The 16,828-nt window shown below is 45.0% G+C and overlaps 1 protein-coding gene across 8 annotated transcripts in view; it reads left to right on the top strand.

Annotated features, from left to right (window-relative positions):
• Nucleotides 1-16,828, top strand: part of atxn1a (ataxin 1a) — a 229,654-nt gene that overhangs the window by 117,647 nt on the left and 95,179 nt on the right. For all 8 annotated transcript variants that reach the window (XM_078414468.1, XM_078414512.1, XM_078414450.1 and 5 more), the window contains one exon: nucleotides 3,025-3,133. The gene's annotated coding sequence lies outside the window, so the exon portion shown is untranslated. The remainder of the gene's footprint in view (nucleotides 1-3,024; nucleotides 3,134-16,828) is intronic.

Here is a 16,828-nt window from a genome sequence, read left to right as displayed (position 1 = left end):
CAGCCGTCTGTGGCAACGAATGCCACAGATTCACCAGCCCTCTGACTAAAGAAATTCCTCCTCATCGCCGTCCTAAAGGAATGTCCCTTAATTCTGAGGCTATGATCTCTTTTCTTCGACTCTCCCACGAGTGGAAGCATCCTCTCCACATCCACTCTATCCAGGCTGCTCACTATTCCATTATTGTTGAACTATGTACAATAAACTTAAAATATTTTGCATGTGAAAGTCAAAAATGTTAGAAACGAGCAGTTCTGTGGCAAGAGAGATGTAGATGAGTTATTTCTGGATGGTGACCTTTCGTCAGAACCGGGTGGTTTAGAAACCAATAGGTTGTAAGATGTGGAGAAAGGGTGGAGTGGGCGGAGCGGGAGAAGGTAGAAAGACTGTGCGATAAGATGGAAGAGAAGTAAAGTGACAAATGAACTAATAGTACAAGGTCTACAGAGTGCTGGAGCAACTCAGCAGGTCAGGCAGCATCTCTGGAGAACATGGATAGGTGACATTTTGGATCAGGACCCTTCTTTGGGTTCGACCCACGTCCCTCTCCTCTCCCCTCCGCGCCAGACCGCTTTTGTCTCAACTCTGAGTATCTCTCGTTCTTCTATTATCTGAATGGTGGCCGATTAGGAAAAGAGGAGATGCAACGAGACCTGGGTGTCCTGGTACACCAGTCATTGAAAGTAGGCATGCAGGTGCAGCAGACAGTGAAGAAAGCGAATGGTATGTTGGCATCCATAGCGAGGGGATTTGAGTATAGGAGCAGGAAGGTTCTGCTGCAGTTGTACAGGGCATTGGTGAGACCACACCGGGAGTATTGCATACAGTTTTGGTCTCCTAATCTGAGGAAAGACATTCTTGCCATAGAGGGAGTACAGAGAAGGTTCACCAGATTGATTCCTGGGATGGCAGGACTTTCATATGAAGAAAGACTGGATAGACTCGGCTTGTACTCGCTGAAATTTTGAAGATTGAGGGGGGATGTTGTAGAAACTTACAAAATTCTTAAGGGGTTGGACAGGATAGATGCAGGAAGATTGTTCCCGATGTTGGGGAAGTCCAGAACAAGGGGTCACAGTTTAAGGATAAGGGGGAAGTCTTTTAGGACCGAGATGAGAAAGTTTTTTTTCACACAGAGAGTGGTGAATCTGTGAAATTCTCTGCCACAGAAGGTAGTTGAGGCCAGTTCATTGGCTATATTTAAGAGGGAGTTAGATGTGGCCCTTGTGGCTAAAGGGATCAGGGGGTATGGAGTGAAGGCAGGTACAGGATACTGAGTTGGATGATCAGCCATGATCATATTGAATGGCGGTGCAGGCTCAAAGGGCCGAATGGCCTACTCCTGCACCTATTTTCTATGTTTCCTGAAAGCAATATAAATAAAGTTTCCAAACTAGTGAGACGATGCAAGTTCAAGTGGCTGTACATTAGACATAGTGAAAGGATTCTTTTGCTACTTTTTAGTTAAGATTCTGGATGATCTTGGTACATTTCCAAGCATAAATAGTTAGATAGCAGTCCTCAAAGTATATGTTAAAAATAAAAGGAATTCATATTTTACATTGCTAGATGATAACTGTAGCGGTTTGCATGGTTGTGCAGCAGTAGAGTTGCTGCCTCACAGCGCCAGAGATCCGGGTTTGATCCTGACACACCAGTGCTGTCTGTACGGTGTTTGTACGTTCTCATTGTGACCGCGTGGGTTTTCTCCAGGTGCTCCGGTTTCCTCCCAATCGAAGGTCTGAGGCAGAGAATTCCACAGATTTACAACTCTCTGACTGGAAAATCTTTTGCTCATCTCCGTTCTAAATGGCCTACCCCTTATTCTTAAACTGTGGCCCCTTTTTCTGGACTCCCCCAACATTGGGAACATGTTTCCTGCCTCTAACGAGGCCAATCCCTTAATAATCATATGTTTCAATAAGATCCCCTCTCATCCTTCTAAATTCCAGTGTATACAAGCCTAGTCGCTCCAGTCTTTCAACATATGACAGTCGCGCCATTCTGGGAATTAACCTAGTGAACCAACGCTGCACACCCTCAATAGCAAGAATGTCCTTCCTCAAATTTGGAGACCAAAATTGCACATAGTACTCCAGGTGTGGTCTCACTAGGGCCCTGTACAACTGCAGAAGGACCTCTTTGCTCCTATACTCAACACCTCTTGTCATAAATGCCATTAGCTTTTTTCACTGCCTGCTAACTTTAAGTGACTGGTGAACAAGGACGCCCAGATCTCTTTGTACTTCCCCATTTCCTAACTTGACACCATTCAGACAATAATCTGCCTTCCTGTTCTTTCCATCAAAGTGGATAACCTCACATTTATCCACATTAAACTGCATCTGCCATGCATCTGCCCACTCACACAACCTGTCCAAGTCACCCTGCATCCTCATAGCATCCTCCTCACAGTTCACACTGCCAACCAGCTTTGTGTCATCCACAAATTTGCTAATGTCACTTTTAATCCCTTCATCTAAGTCATTAATGTATATTGTAAATAGCTGCGGTCCCAGCACCGAGCCTTGCAGTACCCCACTAGTCACTGCCTGCCATTCTGAAAGGGACCCGTTAATCCCTACTCTTTGTTTCCTGTCTGATTCCTAAATGTGTAGGAAGGAACTGCAGATGCTGGTTTATCCCGAAGATGGTCACAAAATGCTGGAGTACCTCAGTGGGTCAGCCAGCATTTCTGGAGAGAAGGAATAGGTGACGTTACAGGTAGGAACTCTTCTTCAGGCAGAGTCTGAAGAAGGGCTCCGACCCGAAACGTCACCTGTTCCTTTTCTCCATAGATGCTGCCTGACCCGCTGAGTTACTCCAGCATTTTGTGTCTATCTCAGGTTTGTAGGCTAATTATAAGTGTCTCTCGTGTGTACTAGTGATCGCTGGTCGGCGCTGACTCGGTGGGCCAAAGGGCTTGTTTCCACGCTGTATCTCTAACCTAAACTAAACTAAACTCTAGCTTTTTATGTCTACCTTCGGATTAAACTAAACTTTTTTTCTGCTCCTTGTTCCCAGGCATTTATCTTTTGTGTTTAAGACACACATTGGAGGTCTGTGATCTAATGGACACACCTGAGATTGCTGTCTTCTGATGGATATTAAAAGAAGACCTGCACTTCATATGGTATGTTATATTTATTTCCGCTGCTGTGTACAGAATGGCAGCATTTTGTTCATTGACCAAGGGCGGTAGAGCTTCTGCCTGACAGCGCCAGAGTCCCGGGTTCGATCCTGACTACGGTCGCTTGTCTGTACGGAGTTTGTGCATTCTCCGCTTGACCTGTGTGTGTTTTCTCCGAGATCTCCGGTCTCCTCCCACACTCCAAAGACGTACAGGTTTGTAGGTTAATCGGCTTGGTATGAATGCAAATTGTCCCTCGTGTGTGTAGGATAATGTAGGAACGGGGATCGCTGGTCGGTATGGACTCGGTGGGTCGAAGGGCCTGTTTCCAGGCTGTACCTCTAAACATCCCTCCCAACCCTTCCTAATTTGGCGGAAGTTTCCACTTTCTTATTTCATTTCCGCCATTCCGATTTTGCCTCACATTTGTCCGCAAAACAGTCGGTAATTGCAATTTGTCAATTCGGCCGCTAGAGGTCGCTAGGCATTCCGCGAGAAATCCCCCCGCCCTGGAAGTCTTCCCGAAAATGTGGCACCTAGGCTGGGCAAGGCAGCCAATCTTGACCTCATCGGGACTTCCATGGCCGATGAGGTTGAATTTGGAACTAGCGGCCGGGGCTCTGGAACTCCAGCCCAGATGGAGTCAGCACGTCTATCCCCATAGCTGACTTCCTTGGTCGGCTGGATAAACCAGCAAAGCTCTGGAACCAAGAGTGCCAGAAAATCAGTGATGGAACTGCAATGAGTAAATATTAAATTTAAGTGCAAGATAATATAACTATATTAATTAAGACGGGGTTAAAATATAAAACACAGCAGAAAAGCCGATTACCAGCTTTTTGGGCTGATTATCAATTTATGTGCAAATTTACTTCAACAAGTGCTTCCATATGCTTAGTCGAGTCGCATATGATCATTGTTCTTTTATTCAATACCAAGTGAATTGGGATGTGTGAGGAAAGAGCACAATAGAAAAATATTTGTGTTGCAAAAAGTATCTGTTCAATAACCTTTCTATAAATAGCAGAATATACTCATGATAGGCCTGACATTGTACATGTAGCCCAAGAACTACACTGTTGGAAATAATAGTTGTTCTTCACACATGAATGTAGAGCTACGCGGATGCGCATTTGGCGTGCATACCTTTTTTTTTGCTGAAAAGTTGCATTACACGCCATATTATGAATTTTGATGTAAAATTCTGAATTTTGGACATCAAAATTATGAATTTGTAAAATGAAATGTTGGGAGGTCTGTGTAAGGCAGCAACTCTGCCACTGCGCCACCCTAGGTTGGGCTGTAAGCTACCCAAGCTGAATATAATGTGTTGTTCCTATGTTGCGTATGGTCTCACTATGGTATTGGAGGAGGCACAGGACAGAGACGTTGGTGTGGGAGGTTGAGAAATTGTTTGTGGTAAGGTTCGTTATCTATATACTAAAAATCTCGTTTGTTATCTTGTTTGTGACTGAACTTCAGCCAAAACGGTACACGATAGCGCGACAATTTTAGGCCCACCTTACTCACCATTGTCACTTTAGTGATAATACAAGTAGTTTCATTGAAATCGGTCGTATATTTTTAAAGTTATTCACATTTTAAAGTTTAAAAGGAGGGGAGGGGGAGGGGAGGAGGGGAGGAGGGAAGGAGGGGGGGGTGGGGGAGAAGGGAGAGGGGAGGAGGGGGTTGAGGAGAGAGGGGAGGGGGGGAGGACAGGGTGCTGCACCAATGCAGGAGAGGTTTGGGCCCAACGGGTCCACTTGGTCTTATGTCATAACAATGTCTCCCTATATAATGCAAGTTCTAATATTTGTTGAATTTTGGCAAAGTCGTGGTCGTGCGTTCTACTGATTAATGTGGTAGATATGAGTTCTGTGAATCTAGATTCCCGTCCTTTCTTGTTTGTAGTTATATTACTAGCATTATGTTTTATTCTGTGATATTTTAATTGGGCCTAAGAAGAGATATCTAATTCATTACAAACAAGGGGAAAAAAATCTTCTTTCAACAAGTCCTTAGACTTTGGAGATACAGCACAGAAACAGGCCCTTCGGCCCACCGAGTCCGCGCCACAGTGGCACAGTGGCGTGCCAGAGCGATCACCCCGTACACTAGCACTATCCCACACGCTATAGGGACACTCCACAATTTCACTGAAGCCAATTTACCTACAAACCTGTCCGTCTTTGGAGTGTGGGAGAAAACCGGAGCACCCGGAGAAACCCACGCAGGTCACGGAGAGAACGTGCAAACTCCGTACGACAACATCCGTAGTCAGGATGGAGCCTGGGGGTTTCTGGCGCTGCAAGGCAGCAACTCCACAGCTGCGCCACTGTGCCACTCCTGTGCAGCAAGACTTTGTTTATTCAGTTGTTGGAAACAATTAAGTCCCAAGTTGGAGACCAAGCTACTCATTTGGGGTTGCAGACAGTTCAGGGATGTGAGGAAGTTGCAGCAAGCAGTTGTTGTGTTTTGAACCCTCCAGGTAATGATTTAATGGAAAGATGTCATAGAGTCATGGAGTCATACAGCGTAGAAACAGGCCCTTCGGCCCAACTTGCCCATGCCGACCGACATGCCCCATTTATACTAGTCCCACCTGCCTGCATGTCTTTTTATACCTCATCACAGTTGCCTCTAAGCTAGGTGTACATTAAAAAAAATCCGATTTTGTTGACTTTCCTGGAATTGTCATGTGTGTGAATATTTCATCTAAGAGATAGTTTAATTAATAGGCCAAATAACTTCGATGTAGATACAAGGGAAGTGAATCTGTACAATTCATTGCTACACACTGCTGTGGAGGCCAAGATTTTGTGTATTTTTAAAGCGGAGATTGATAGTTTCTTGATTTGTAAAGGCGTCAAAGGTTAGGGGGAGAAGGCAGGTGAATGGTGATGAGAGGGAAAGATAGATCAGCCATGATCGAATTGCGGAGAACTTGATGGTCCATATGGCCTCACTGTGCTCCTATGTCTTATGACCTTATGACCTGCAGATGCTGGTTGAAAAAAGGATAGTGGTGGAGTAACTCAGCAGATCAGGCAGCATCTCTGGAGAACGGACCAAAACGTCACCTCTCCATGTTCTCCAGAGAACATGGCCATCAATTAAACTATCTCACACAAGAGAATTCCAGGAAAGTCAACAAAATCTGATTCTCCAGAGATGCTGCCCGACCCGCTGAGTTACTCCAGCACTTTGTGTCTTTTTTTCCAGCCAAACAACTTGCTGTCTACGTCCTTGGTCTAGAATGTCTACTTGGGTGGAATATTTTAAACGTTGGCATATTGATGATTTTACAATATTGCTGCAAGGAAATGGTGAAGTAATTCCTATCTGTTTGATCTTAGTGGAAGAAATTGCTGGTACGAGAAATATGACTGTATAGTAAAATGGGAATAATTATTCCCCAGTGTGAATCTTTCATTGTTCATATATTAGTCATACCTCACACTAGCTGTTCCATATGACTGTGGCAAACCACTTCAATAAGTACTGTTATTAAGGTTCCACTGGATGAGGCCACGTATTTGGTGCTATTTGAGCTACATGACGGATTCATATGAGCAGACCCCTGCCGTTTAATTTATAGTCACGTGTACTGAAGTACAGTGAAAAGCTTTTGTCAGCGGAAAGACCATGCATGATTACAATCAAGTCATCCACAGTGCACAAAGGGAATCACGTAGATAGACACAAAATGCTGGAGCAATTCAGCGAGTCAGGCAGCATCTCTGGAAAAAATGAATAGGAGTAAGGATAAGTTAGATAAAGCTCTAGGGGCTAGTGGATTCAAGGGATAAGGGGAGAAGGCAGGCACGGGTTACTGATTGTGGATGATCAGCCTTGATCATAGTGAATGGCGGTGCTGGCTTGAAGGGCCAAATGGCCTCCTCCTGCACCTATTTTCTATGTTTCTATAAATAAGAAATAGGGGTACTGATTTTTGATGATCAGCCATGATCATATTGAGTGGTGGTGCTGGCTCGAAGGGTCGAATGACCTACTCGTGCAACAATTTCCTATTATGTTTCTATGAATGTGGAGGCCAAGTCAATGGATATTTTTAAGGCGGATTCTTGATTAGTACGGGGTGTCAGGGGTTATGGGGAAAAGACAGGCGATTGGGGTTCGGAGGGACAGATAGATCAGCCATGATTGAATGGTGGTGTCGACTTGATGGGCCGAATGGCCTGATTCTGCTCCAATAACTTATTAACTTATGCAAAAGGAATCCAATGCAGTCTTTCAGACACAGAACAGGATATTTCCTCGTCACCTTTCATGAAATCTTCTTATGACTTTTCATGATGTTTGTCTAAAAGTCGGGATAATTGAGATCTGCCACTGGAGAAAAATAGTTGTGTAACATCTATTATTAAATCAATACTTTATGCCACATTTCTGCCTCTTCAGGCAATATTAATTGCTGGATTTACTTAGATGTCACTCTCTAAGATTGGAGTCTGGAGAAGGATCTCAATATTGTGTAGGGAGGAACTGCAGAAACTTACCCTGAAGGTAGACACAAAATGCTGGAGAAGAAGGGTTCTGACCCGAAATGTCACCTATTCCTTTTCTCCAGAGATGCTGCCTGACCCGCTGAGTTACTCCAACATTTGGTGTTTATGTAAGATTGTCCACTTGTGGAGACACCAATGTGCCTATCCAAACTTTGGGTGGTGGTTGGAATTTTACCCACAGATGCCATCAGATGCAAACTCTAACTCAGCGGGTCAGGCAGCATCTCTGGAGAAAAGGAATAGGTGACGTTTTGGGATTGAACCCTTCTTCAGACTGCTTTTTGGACCTACCTTTGACATGCGCATACGTAATGCCTCCAATGAAGAGTCTTTTGAGTTTATTCATGTGCAAGTTAGGAGTAACACGGTCAAATAAATTGGCGTTCCATTTGCCGAATTGAGACCAGTTTAACACGTCCTTGCTTTAGTTTAATTTAGTTCAGTTTAGAGCTACAGCGTGGAAACAGGCCCTTCGGCCCACCTAGTCCACGCTGACCAGTGATCCTTGCACATTAACACCATCCTACTCGCACAAGTGAAAATTTACAATTACACCAAGCCAATTAGCTTTGTACCCCTCCATATCTTATTTCGCTCACCCCTGACTGTCAGTACGAAGAAGGGTTTCGACTCGAAATGTCACCTATTCCTTCCTTCCAGAGATTCTGCCTGTCCTGCTGAGTTCCCCCAGCAGTTTGTGTCTATCTTCAGTGTAAACTAGCATCTGCAGTTCCTTCCTACACATATTGCCTACAAATGTTTACGTCTTTGGAATGTGGAATGTAAAACTCCATGTGGTCACGGTTAGAAAGTACAACCTCCGTACAGACAGCACCCGTAGTCAGGATTGAACTCGGGTGGCTGGTGCTGTACGGCAGCAACTACCGCTGCACCACCATGCCCACCACTTTTGTTTGACTGGGCAGCATGCAAAGCTTTTCACTGTACCTCAATACACATGACAATAATAAACAGAACTAAATGAAACAGTGGTAGTAGTACGGTAGTTAAAGTTTATCATACTGGTTTTCCAGAGGATTGGACAAACAATTTAGAGATCTCAGTTCATATCTCTCCATCTGAAGAAGGATCCCGACCCGAAACATCACCTTTAACTTTAATTTTACTGCCCCTTCCATTACCACACTTTCTGTCCTGGACCTGAAACGTCACCCATTCCTTCTATCCAGAGATGCTGCCTGACCCGCTGAGTTACTCCAGCACTCCGTGAAACGTCACCTATCCATGTTGTCGAGAGATGCTACCTTCACCCGCTGAGTTACTCCAGCATTCTGTGAAATGTCACCTATCCGTGTTCTCCAGAGATGCTGCCTGACCTGCTGAGTTACTCCAGCACTCTGTGAAACATCACCTATCCATGTTCTCCACAGATGCTGCCTGGCCCGCTGAGTTACTCCAGCACTCTGTGAAACGTCACCTATCCATGTTCTCCAGAGATGCTGCCTGACCCGCTGAGTTACTCCAGCACTCTGTGAAACATCACCTATCCATGTTCTCCACAGATGCTGCCTGACCCGCTGAGTTACTCCAGCACTCTGTGAAACGTCACCTATCCATGTTCTCCAGAGATGCTGTCTGACCCGCTGAGTTACTCCAGTACTTTGTGTCTATCTTTGCTCGGCCAGCATCTGCAGTTCCTTGTTATTACATTCAGGTCTCACAATGGCAGCCGTGAAATTTAAATCTGGTTGACAGTATGAAATGAAAAATGGACTTGTAATGGCAACCACAAAACCACTGAACTGCTGTAAAAATTATGTTTGGTTCACTTATGCCCTTTGGTAGTAGAAATCATCCTTCCTCAGTCTGCACGCAACTCCAGATCAATCCCGCAATGCTCTTTGCAATGGTTTAGCAAGGCTTTCAATTATACAATTACTGCTTCATTTTAGAAATAAACAAACTGATTATTAGCATCAACCAAGGCACAGTCTCTCTCAGCCCAGACAGACACAAAATGCTTGAGTAACTCAACGACACAGGCAGCATCTCTGGAGAGAAGGAATGGGTGACCTTTTGGGTCGTGATCCTTCTTCTGAAGAAGCCTGAAGATTTTTTTTTTAGATTTTTTTAGATTTAGAGATACATCGCAGGAACAGGGCCTTTGGCCCACTGGGTCCGCGCCGCCCAGCGATCCCCGCACATTAACACTATCCTACACCCACTAGGGACAACTTTTACATTTGCCCAGCCAATTAACCTACATACCTGTACGTCTTTGGAGTGTGGGAGGAAACCGAAGATCTCGGAGAAAACCCACGCAGGTCAGGGGAGAACGTACAAACTCTGTACTGACGGCGCCCGTAGTCAGGATCGAACCTGAGTCTCCGGCCCTGCATTTGCTGTAAGGCAGCAACTCGACCCGAAACGTCGCCCATTCCTTCTATCCAGAGAAGATGCCTGACCTACTGACTTCAGCATTTTGTGTCTATATCTTCGATGTAAACCAGCATCTGCAGTTCCTGCCACACTCTCAGCCCAGTTCTCCTCCTAAACAGCCGGCCTCACAGAAGTCACAAGGCGGCACGGTGGCGCAGCGGTAGAGTTGCTGCCTTACAGTGCCAGAGACCCGGGTTCAATCCTGACTACGGGTGTTGTCTGTATGGAGCTTGTACATTCTCCCTGTGACTTGCGTGGGTTATCTCTGGTTGCTCTAGTTTTCTCCCACATTCCAAAGACGTACAGGTTTGTAGGTTAATTGGCTTGGTAAAATTTGAAATTGTCCCCAGTGTGTGTAGGATAGTATTAATGTGCTGGGATTGCTGGTCGGCATGGACTCGGTGGGCTGAAGGGCCTGTTTCCAACTTGTATCTCTAAACTAAACTAAACTAAACTTAACAAAAACTAAACTAAATTAAAAAGTGAAGTTTTGTAATTTGGTGGTGAATTTATTGACACAAACGCATGTGCAGGCGGTCATTGGGTATTTCAAAGAGGAGGATGACAGATTCTTGATTAGTAAGGGCGTCAAAGGTTATGGGGAGAAGGCAAGGGAATGGGGTTGAGAGGGAACATAGATCATCCATGATTGAATGGTGGAGTAGACCCGATCGGCCGAATGGCCTCATTCTGCACCTGTGACCTATGATCTGTTAGTTAATGCGTAAAAAAAATTCAGAAATCATAAACACCTATCTCAAAAAATCAATGGCATTTCCATGGCAATTTGTAACTCGAAGCTGTGTACATTTGTAGCATATCTGTATTCACAGCAGGGGTAGAAATCCTCTGGGGTGAAATGACCTGATTCAATGATGTTGATGCTCTGCCCATGGCTTCTTATGAAACTAGATCACGACTGCTACTGAGGTGACTTGTTGCACGCCGTTGGGCGGCACGGTGGCGCAGCGGTAGAGTTGCTGCCTTGCAGCGCCGGAGACCCGGGTACGATCCCGACGAAGGGTGCTGTCTGTATGGGCTTTGTACGTTCTCCCCGTCACCTGCGTGGGTTTCCTCCGAGATCTTATGTTTCCTCCCACACTCCAAAGACATGCAGGTTTGTAGGTTAATTGGCTTGGTATAAATGTAAACGTTGTCCCTAGTGTGTGTGGGATAGTATCAATGTGCGGGGATCGCTGGCCGGTGCGGACCCGGTGGGCCGAAGGGCCTGTTTCTGTGCTGTATCTCTAAACGAAAAAAACTAACCTGCAAGTTTGATGTATGGGAAGGAGCTGCAGATGCTGGTTTATACCCAAGATAGACAAAATGCTGGAGTAACTCAGCGAGTTAGGCAGCATCTCTGGAGAAAAGGAACAAGTGACTTTTCGGGTCGGAACCCTTCGGACCACTTTTCTTTGCCAGGTTAGCATGCAAACAAAAGCTTTTCCCTCTAACTCGGTACACGTGACAACAATAGACTGAAGTATGGTCTCGACCCGAAATGTCACCCATTCCCTCTCTCTAGAGATGCTGCCTGTCCCGCTGAGTTACTCCAGCTTTTTGTGCCCATCAACAACAATAAACTAAATTAAACTAAACTGATGGAAGGAGTGGTCAGACTTGGCATTGAATGTGCAACTCTGCCCTGCCCAGTTTAATAAAGGGCTCTCATGAAGTAGAAACTCATAATTGGAAAAGTCAATTCCAAATATAAGAAAATCATAAAAATAAAATTAGGCAAACAGCGAAACAAAGTTGCAGTTGTACATCATCCAGATATTTGAAGTATGAAAAGGCAGGGATAAAATGGACTCAAAACGGGACATTCATAGCCTCTGAATAAAAGGACGGCCCTTTCAAAAGAAAACGCGAAGGAATTTCTTTAGTCAGGGGGTGGTGAATCTGTGGAATTCGTTGCCACAGATGGCTGTGGAGTTCGTCAGTGGGTATTTTTAAGGTGGAGATTGACAGTTTGTTGATTAGTACGGGTGCCAGTGGTGATGAGGAGAAGGCCGGAGATTGGGGTGGGGAGGGAGAGATAGATCAGCCATGACTGAATAGTGGAGTAGACTTGATGGCCCAATCCAGCTCCTGTCACTAATGATCTTATGAACCTATGAAAGGTCTCACAAAATGCTGGAGTAACTCAGCAGGTCAGGCAGCATCTCAGGAGAGAGGAAATGGGTGACGTTTCAGGTCGAGACCCTTCTTCAGACTGATGTCAGGGGGGCTGGACAAAGAAAGGATATAGGTGGAGACAGGAAGACAGTGGGAGAACTGGGAAGGGGAGGGGAAGAGAGGGACCGAGGAGCTATCTAAAGTTGGAGAAGTCAATGTTCATACCGCTGGGCTGCAAGATGACCAAGCGAAATATGAGGTGCTGTTCCTCCAATTTCCGGTGGGCCGCACTATGGCACTGGAGGAGGCCCATGACAGAAAGGTCAGACTGGGAGTGGGAGGGGGAGTTGAAGTGCTCAGCCACCGGGAGATCAGGTTGGTTAAGGCAGACTGAGCGAAGGGTTCCAACCCGAAGCGTCACCGATTCATAACTTCATAAGTTAATAAGAGCAGAATTAGACCACATGGCCCATCAAGTCTACCGCAACACGCTGGTAGTTTCACAGCTAGTATCAAGGAGTAAATGTGCTTACAGGAAATGAGTACTTTACTTAACTTTTAATATACCCTTCAAAGGTTCATGAGATGAATGATTTTAGAACCATTTTATTCTCTGGTGTTCACAGCCCTTTCACTTCCAGCATTGTAAACCAATTGCAAATACATTTGAAGGTAGACACAAAATGCTGGAGTAACTCAGCGGGTCAGGCAGCATCTCGGGAGAGAAGGAATGGGCGACTTTTCGGGTCGAGATCGACCTGAGATGCTGCCTGACCCGCTGAGTTACTCCAGCATTTTGTGTCTACCTTCGATTTGAACCAGCATCTGCAGTTTTTTTCCTATGCAAATACATTTAAATCGCCGCATTATTTTCTTTTTACATACAAAATCTTTCCTTTTTCCTGACTAAAATGCTTTTGTGTTTTAACTCTTCTTTTACTTTCATGAGCTTACGTTGTCTATTTTTGTGAATATTTTAACCCTAAATCTCTTTCCAACTCCCACCACATCTTTCATTCATTGTGACGAAATATTATTGACCTAATTTTATTATGTACATTTTCTCAGCTTATTTATACAACTCTATCTTTTCATGTAGCATTTGTACCTCTCGGGGATGTATTTATTTGGACACGTAACACAGTTTTGTTTTGATTACATCCTTGTGAAGTGCCTGAGGACATTTTGACGATCTCAAGGAGATACAGCTTGCTGTTAGTTTAACTTGTATTTGAAACTTCTCTGTTGATCCATTGCCTAAACAATTACTTATTTCTATTTTCATTGTTAGTTTAACTTGTATTTGAAACTTCTCTGTTGATCCATTGCCTAAACAATTACTTATTTCTATTTTCATTTCTATACACAATTTTAGATTTAGATTTAGAGATACAGCGCAGAAACAGGCCCTTTGGCCCACCGGGTCCACGCCGCCCAGCGATCCCCGCACATTAACACTATCTTACACCCACTAGGGACAACTTTTACATTTTGCCCAGCCAATTAACCTACATACCTGTACGTCTTTGGAGTGTGGGAGGAAACCGAAGATCTCGGAGAAAACCCACGCAGGTCATGGGGAGAACGTACAAACTCCGTACAGACAGCGCCCGTAGTCAGGATCGAACCTGGGTCACTGGCGCTGCATTCACTGTAAGGTAGCAACTCTACCGCTGTGCCACTGTGCCGCAGGTACAAATACAAATATTTTGTATCTATATTGCACTTATCCCTGCAACAAAATGTAACTTCCTGGAATTAATTACCTATATAATGTAATGCTAAGTTAATCACCTTTTCAAAGTCCATAGAGAATGAGTTGCGAGTAAAATGTCCTTTGCTACTTCAGAAAAAAGTTAGTCTACTAAGTCAAACCCACTGAGTTATTCATAAGGTCATAAGGAATAGGAGTAGAATTAGGCCATTCGGCCGATCAAGTCTACTCCGCCATTCAATCATGGCTGATCTATCTCTCCCTCCTAACCCCATCCTCCTGCCTTCTCCCCATAACCTCTGACACCTGTACTAATCTATCTCTGCCTTAAAAATATCCACTGACTTGGCCTCCACAGCCTTCTGTGGCAAATAATTCTGCAGATTCACCACCCTCTGACTAAAGAAATTTCGTCTTCCTAAAAGAATGTCCTTTAATTCTGAGGCTGTGACCTCTAGTCCTAGACTCTCCCACTAGTGGAAACATCCTCTCCACATCCACTCTATCCAAGCCTTTCACTATTCTGTATGTTTCAATGAGGTCCCCCCCAGCACTCCAAAACTAGTGCAGTTTTGGTCTCCTAACCTGAGGAAAGACGTTCTTGCCTTAGAGGGAGTACAGAGAAGGTTCACCAGATTAATCCCTGGGATGGCGGGACTTGCATATGAGGAAAGACTGGATAGACTGGGCTTGTACTCGCTGGAATTTAGAAGACTGAGGGGGGAAACATATAAAATTCTTAAGGGGTTGGAGAGGTTAGATGCGGGATGATTGTTCCCGATGTTGGGGGAGTCCAGAACCAGGGGTCACAGCTTAAGGATAAGGGGGAAGTCTTTTAGGACCAAGATGAGAAAACATTTCTTCACACAGAGAGTGGTGAGTCCGTGGAATTCTCTGCCACAGAAGATAGCAGTAACGGGATCATTCCGAGTCAGCATGGATTTACGAAGGGGAAATCATGCTTGACAAATCTACTGGAATTTTTTGAGGATGTAACTAGGAAAATTGACAAGGGAGAGTCAGTGGATGTGGTGTACCTCGACTTTCAGAAAGCCTTCGACAAGGTCCCACATAGGAGATTAGTGGGCAAAATTAGGGCACATGGTATTGGGGGTAGGGTACTGACATGGATAGAAAATTGGGTGACAGACAGAAAGCAAAGAGTGGGGATAAATGGGTCCCTTTCGGAATGGCAGGCAGTGACCAGTGGGGTACCGCAAGGTTCGGTGCTGGGACCCCAGCTATTCACGATATACATTAATGACTTAGACGAAGGGATTAAAAGTACCATTAGCAAATTTGCAGATGATACTAAGTTGGGGGGTAGTGTGAATTGTGAGGAAGATGCAATAAGGCTGCAGGGTGACTTGGACAGGTTGTGTGAGTGGGCGGATACATGGCAGATGCAGTTTAATGTAGATAAGTGTGAGGTTATTCACTTTGGAAGTAAGAATAGAAAGGCAGATTATTATCTGAATGGTGTCAAGTTAGGAGGAGGGGGAGTTCAACGAGATCTGGGTGTCCTAGTGCATCAGTCAATGAAAGGAAGCATGCAGGTTCAGCAGGCAGTGAAGAAAGCCAATGGAATGTTGGCCTTCGTAACAAGAGGAGTTGAGTATAGGAGCAAAGAGGTCCTTCTACAGTTGTACCGGGCCCTGGTGAGACCGCACCTGGAGTACTGTGTGCAGTTTTGGTCTCCAAATTTGAGGAAGGATATTCTTGCTATGGAGGGCGTGCAGCGTAGGTTCACTAGGTTAATTCCCGGAATGGCGGGACTGTCGTATGTTGAAAGGCTGGAGCGATTGGGCTTGTATACACTGGAATTTAGAAGGATGAGGGGGGATCTTATTGAAACATATAAGATAATTAGGGGATTGGACACATTAGAGGCAGATAACATGTTCCCAATGTTGGGGGAGTCCAGAACAAGGGGCCACAGTTTGAGAATAAGGGGTAGGCCATTTAGAACGGAGATGAGGAAGAACTTTTTCAGTCAGAGGGTGGTGAAGGTGTGGAATTCTCTGCCTCAGAAGGCAGTGGAGGCCAGTTCGTTGGATGCTTTCAAGAGAGAGCTGGATAGAGCTCTTAAGGATAGCGGAGTGAGGGGGTATGGGGAGAAGGCAGGAACGGGGTACTGATTGAGAGTGATCAGCCATGATCGCATTGAATGGCGGTGCTGGCTCGAAGGGCTGAATGGCCTACTCCTGCACCTATTGTCTATTGTCTATTGTCTATTGTAGTTGAGGCCAGTTCATTGGCTATATTTAAGAGGGAGTTAGATGTGGCCCTTTTTGCTAAAGGGATCAGGGGGTATGGAGAGAAGGCAGGTACAGGCTACTGAGCTGGATGATCAGCCATGATCATATTGAATGGCGGTGCAGGCTCGAAGGGCCGAATGGCCTACTTCTGCACCTATTTTCTATGTTTCTATGTTTCTAAGTATAGAAGTTGAGAGGTTGAGAATAGATGTTAGGAGGCCATGTTACAGTTAGATAAGACTGTAAATGTTGGTGAGACCACATTTAGCCTATTGTGTTCAGTTTTAGTCACCATGTTATAGGAAAGATGTTGTCAAGCTTGAAAGGGCATCGAGAAGATGTACCAGAATGTTGCCAGGACTCGAGGGACTGAGCTATAGGGAGAGTTTGAGCAGGCTGGGTCTCTATTCCTTGGAGCGCAGGAGGGTGAGGGGTGGTCTTATAGAGATGTACAAAATCATGAAAGGAATAGATCGGATAAATGTGCTGAGTCTTTTGCCCAGAGTAGGGGAAACATAGAAACATAGAAAATAGGTGCAGGAGGAGGCCATTTGGCCCTTCGAGCCAGCACCACCATTCATTATGATCATGGCTGATCATCCACAATTTAAGGTGAGGGAGGAATGATTTAATGGGAACTCCTGCATTTTGTGTCTACCTCTGGTTCTCTGAATCTGAA

This window comes from Rhinoraja longicauda, chromosome 2, assembly GCF_053455715.1.
Source record: "Rhinoraja longicauda isolate Sanriku21f chromosome 2, sRhiLon1.1, whole genome shotgun sequence".
In the NCBI taxonomy this organism is placed as follows: domain Eukaryota; kingdom Metazoa; phylum Chordata; class Chondrichthyes; order Rajiformes; family Arhynchobatidae; genus Rhinoraja; species Rhinoraja longicauda.
This window is presented reverse-complemented; position numbering and strand designations above follow the sequence as displayed.